We start from the raw sequence: 6,000 nt of genomic DNA on the forward strand, positions 1-6,000 counted from the left end.
TTTCCACAACTGCCTAAAACTTTTTGACAGTACTGTATATACCTGCACTTCATCATATTTATCTCATATTACAATTGAAAAAGTGAAAAATATATAAAGAAATGTTCACTGTGTGTTCAAGGATCTCAGCCATGCCCCCCTTCTTCCTCCTCCTCACAATCCTTTGTCTTGCTGTAAGACAACTGGCTGGAGCAGGAGACTCCCCCCTCTGCCCTGTCTGCAGTAGGACAAAAATATTTTTAAGCCCTGCCCACTTGGCCAGAAATGGAACAGATCATAAGGAAATGAACCCATGTACTCTCTGCAAGATTTCTACAATCCTGCAGATTGAAAAACAATGGGGGCAAATATATCTTCTCTTTACTATTATTATTAATTTCTAGGTTTAGTGTTATGCAATTTTCCCAATACAAAACCAATAATATAATCTTACATAGCTAGAAACATAAAATAAATACATTTTTTTTTTAGGAAATGTTTCATCGATGTTCTAGAATAAAATCATTTGTCTTGGGTTTTGTTATGGAGCACATAACATTTGATTAACCCCTTAATGACACAGATTTTTCATTTTTTCTTCCCTGCCTTCCAAAAGCCATAACGTTTTAATTTCTTCATCGACATAGCCGTATGAGGGCTTGTTTTTTTGCGGGACAAGTTGTAGTTTTTCATGGCACCATTTATTATACCGCATAATGTACTGAGAAGCTGAATAAAAAATATTTGTGGGGTGAAATGGGCAAAAAACAGCAATTATGCCATTTTTTTAGGTTTTGTTTTTACAGCGTCCATCAGGCAGTACAAACTACATATTCACCTTATTCTATAGGTTGATAGGATTACGGTGATACCAAAATTATATGTTGTGTTTTTATGTTTTACCACCAAAAAAAAAAGTTTTGTGTCGCCATAATCTGAGAGTCCTAATTTTATTTTTTTTCCATCAACTTAGCGGTGTGAGGCCTTATATTTTGCGGGGCGAGCTGTAGTTTTCACCGATACCATTTTGGGGTACACGCAACTTTTTGATCACTTTTTATTCAATTTGTTTGGGGAGCTAAGGTGACCAAAAAACAGCAATTTGCATGTTTTCTATATTTTATTTTACAGCGTTCACAAGTGGCTTAAACAATGCTATATTCTGATAGTTCAGGCTTTTATGGACGCAGCGATACCAGTTATGTTAACTTTTATTTTTTTTTAACATTGCTTTAGGGAAAAAAATAAATCAATTTTAACTTTACATTTATTTTGTTATTCCCCCTAGAGGACTTGAACCAGCGATCGCTTGCATGATATACTACATTACTAATGTATTGCAGTATATCGTGATACTGACACTCTACTTGTATAAAGATGGCAGACCTGGGGGCCTTCAATAGGCCCCTAGGCTGCCATGACAACCATCGGCACCCCCAGATCGCATAGTGGGGGGCGATGGGAGGGGGCGCCCCCCTGATTCTAGCAATTTAAATGCCGTGGTCGCGATTGACCACGTCATTTAAGGTGTTAAACGGGCAGAATCAAAGTGATCTTTGATTCCGCCCATTACAGTGAGGTGCCGGCTGTATAACACAGACATCACCTGCTGAGTATGGAGCGCACTGAGCCTGTGAGCCCGATTCATACTTCCCCTTAGCGCTTGTCACATACTGGTACGTGACATGTCGTTAAGGGGTCAATGTAACACTCTCTAGCCACAGAGATCATTTTGCGTCTTTAATAATTTTAACTTCAATTAGCAGTGTAAAATCTGAAGCTCTACGATGTCTACCTACTTGTATCCATTCCTCAATGTGAGAAACCCTTACATGCTGATATCATTAAATTATGCTCTGTGGGATTCACTGGTAAAAGTAAATAGGGCTCAGCATGACTTTAAAGATAAGTAATACTTAACCACTAAATAAGCCTATGAAAGACTTAATAGTAAACTGTACCCTGCATGCTTCACTTGATGTACTCTGCATGTGGTTACTGAAAGGCAATGTACTATAGGGATGCTCAGTACCCTCTGCAGGTGTCCCTGCTTGTCTGGTTAGCTGGAGGTTTGACTAATCCTCTGCAGGTATCATTAGAGCAGGTTTAATCTTGTTATATGTTCTTGGTAATTGAACATACTCGTTGCATTTATGAATTAAAGCAAAAGTGGAGCAATTTTTGGGTTGGATAATTGTTTCACAAATATCAAAGGATCGTGTAGCTTCAAACCAGTATGATTGTTATTCTTTGATATATACTGTTTGGAGAAGTCTTCTAATCTCTGAAGGTTTTCCAAGTTTACATTGATGCTGGGAGGGTGTGCATGAAAACTGGAATAGTGTTGCCAAACTGACTCATTATATCATATATCTATGTGTAAATGATTGGGAAATGGAAGATTTCCATGTTTTATCTTCAGATCTTCTCTAAAGTCATTACCAGAGAATTCTGATGGGTCCTTTATCTAAGGTGCCGGGTGACAAGCCAGTAGATTTGTCCACTGTAAACATTGCAAAGTGTGTGTGTGTGTATATATATATATATATATATATATATATATATATGTGTGTGTGTGTGTGTGTGTGTGTGTATATATATATATATATATATATATACATGTGTGTGTGTGTGTTTGTGTATATATATATATATATATATATATATATATATATATATATAACCTTTATTTAAGGGATTTCTATTCCATTACTAATACAATTTGATAGAAAACTATAGACCAAAAATCCACATCCGTAATGAGTCATAAGGGTGATGGCATTATTTTGATGCAAGCTTACATACAATTGATGGGTAATGTTTGATATCCTTTCTTAGCTTGAATAAGTCAACCCATTGACACAAAGTATATCAAAATTATTTATTGGTTGTTTACATTACTTCTCCATGCACGTTATTTGGAAAATCCTAATAAAAACTACAGTAAAGAGAAAAAAAAAAGCAGAATAGTAGGGTTTCTTGATTTAGCTAGTGCCGGTAGGTGTTATTAGGATTGACGCAGGATTAAAAGACAAAAACAGAAGCAAAAACTAAAATGCTAGATTCGTGAGACAAAAAAAATGACCCTTAGCAGTGTCTGTTATGTGTTATCTACCATTCGCAGAGCTATACAGACTACAAATAGTATTTTTTCCAAATAGGTACATGCTAAAAGTATAGAAGTCACATTAGGGGGACAAGGAATGAGTGTTTAAGTACACTTGAAAACACTGGGAATACACTTGTCTCTCTTCTATCTCATTTTTAGTGAATCATACAAATTCTACTAGCAATGGTAAATTTTATTTGACATCATTATGACTTCTTTCATTTAAAAATACAAAGTCAACAATAATAAATTATTATCACATTGACATATGTTATACATTTGCTTCTATGAGTATTTATACACTATAAATGCATTCCAAAAAAAAATCACTATTCCTTTAAGTTTATTAACCCTACAGCTAGAAAAGAACAGATTGACTCCCTTTGTCATGTACTATTATATCCAGTCAAAGTACACAATATCTATCTATCTATCTATCTATCTATCTATCTATCTATCTATCTATCTATCTATCTATCTATCTATCTATCTATCTATCTATCTATCTATCTATCTATCTATGTCTACCTGTCTAATAATTATACGTATATGTAATAGGCAATATAAAATAAAGAAGATTATCAATGAGATTTATTATATTAATGTAACATCTCATAAGACAGATAATTGGAAATTTTGATCAATATACACATATTTACTAATTTTATACACTTACAGATAAATGACATTTAGTATACTGGAAAAATAACCTTTTAATAACAGGTTTCTGCGGTTGCATTACATTTATGTAAACTGTTACTTTGTGTTAGGCAGCTGCTTTATATATGTATAAATTATGTTGCAATACCCGTTTATTAGTCACCAGAAACTAGAAAATAATTAGCAGTAAGGAAAATGTGGAAACCTTCCTGCCTCCACTGAAACTTAGGAGTGAAATGTTACGTAATCTACGTAGTCCATCTCTTATATAGACTTGAGCTCATACCATGTCCCTGGTCATTGGCAATATACCTAGCTCACAGAAGCAGATATCACGGAAACCTCTGTTATGTTCCTCTAGGCTGAGTTTCCAATTATCTGTGTTTTCAATGGGAGGGTAAAGTTAAACAGATTTAATACTGAACTCTATCACTTTGGGAGTAATCATAAAAATAATAAGTGTGATGACAGCATCCCAATGATTCAGTATGGGAAAGATATCAGTAAATCTGCTTTCATTTAGATTGAATGATACTTCTACAACTCATGGACAACTGTCCAAAAAAAAAAAAAAAGGGTTAAACAAAAGAACATGAGATTTCTACACGGGACGTGGCTTTATAGCAGCTATGGAATAGTCAACTGTATTAGTCCTAAGAATCTCAGGGAAATCTCACAGAGGTTCTGAATAAGTCAGAATCAATGTAATTGGTCACACCTATTCACTTCTGTGTTTGCCAACTTGAAATTGGCTGTGGGAAGTATTTAGGTGTGTACACATAATGGGATATATGAAATGATGAGTCTGGGGCCAGCTGCATTGTATGTTGTATCCACGTTTACATGTATTAATACATTGTAATAAATACTTTTCCGATACCTTTCAAAAGGTATATATCCCTATAGATAACATTTTATATGCTACATAGGGGTTACCTGTTGTCATGTATATATTCCTGCAAGGCAGTTGTTTAGACATTTTTGGCCCAAATCAAATGGATCTTTTATAGGCTGGAAGCAGCGTGGCTATAGTGACTGCTTTACTGTGACAGCGGGGAACATTCATTAAAAGACCTCCATAAATCATGTCTGCTTTCCCCAACATCTTTTCTGCTTTTCTCTTCTTTTCCTACCTGTGGTTATTGGTGTTAACCCTGAATATTTAAGTCTAGAATATTGCAGCTGCAAAAGCATCTGGAAGTTTGGCAAACAATTTCTCAGCTAAATGGCAATTCCTGACCAGTGGCATCACAACAGCCTTCCTCGACAGATATTCCAGACAGGTCTATACATCAACATTAGCACCTGTATTTTTACAAATGTAGAAGAGATGAATTTGTGATTTAACTCATTGGGCAAGGTGATAACTCTCGAAAGTTAAGAACATGGAGATTTATAGAACATCAAAGGCAACATATTAGATCATAGAATAGATCCTGATGAGTTGTTCCAGATCACAAACTCAGCTCTACTACATTGCTATATTTGGTCCAGAAATCTGTGTCCAATCTCATAATCTCCATAAACCACATTCTATTTTCACCTTTTTTTAGTATGTGATGGAGGTATACAATGTTGACCGGTGTATTTCCCTGGTGTCATGGTGTTAACAGCATATCACATAATACTTTGACATAATGTTAGTATTATTATATAGAATGAATGGCTTGCCGGTTACTTGTGTAGGGTTGGATACATTGCATTCCTCACTTTGCCCTCCTCAGATAAGCTTCTTTATGATGTCTAAGCCCTTTATTGTCCTACCTTCCTCTCCAGTGCTTGTTCTCTCTTATGTGCTGGAGATGCCTCCTCTGGATATATCAGTGTGTTCCATTGTTACTGGAATCCTCTAGGTGCGTTTGTACTTCTCTGCTACCCTTGTCGCTTCTCTCATTGCATCTCTCAGAGACGTCGTCCTGGTCACCTGGTCACAAGAAGTCTCAGATGTGTTCAGGACACAGGCTGTAGAACCACTGTGAGCAGCTTCTATAGGGATGTGTCTGGCAGAATCTCTCCTCTGTGTCTGAAGTTGATCTAGATAGTGAATGCACAGCCACTCCCTGAAGTCACTTTCCACTCCCCTTCTGTCCATCCACAGGATTTACCTCTTTCTCTCAACTTTCCTATCATCTCCTCCTTTCTGTCTTCCTAAGGTTTTCCATCTGTAAGGTGTAGCGGGTTCACACAGAATACTACCTTTTGCCTGCTGCTTTGGGGGACATATGAATGAGGGATCACAGGGCAAAGTTCAA

At 36.2% G+C, this 6,000-nt stretch overlaps 1 protein-coding gene across 1 annotated transcript in view; it reads right to left on the bottom strand.

The window, feature by feature from the left end:
* WNT10B (Wnt family member 10B) overlaps positions 1 to 5,695 on the bottom strand; it is a 69,354-nt gene extending 63,659 nt beyond the window's left edge. Inside the window, exon 1 of the mRNA XM_075850211.1 lies at positions 5,513 to 5,695. The gene's annotated coding sequence lies outside the window, so the exon portion shown is untranslated. The remainder of the gene's footprint in view (positions 1 to 5,512) is intronic.
* Positions 5,696 to 6,000: the final 305 nt, after the last annotated feature.

This window comes from Rhinoderma darwinii, chromosome 2 (genome assembly GCF_050947455.1).
Source record: "Rhinoderma darwinii isolate aRhiDar2 chromosome 2, aRhiDar2.hap1, whole genome shotgun sequence".
NCBI lineage: Eukaryota > Metazoa > Chordata > Amphibia > Anura > Rhinodermatidae > Rhinoderma > Rhinoderma darwinii.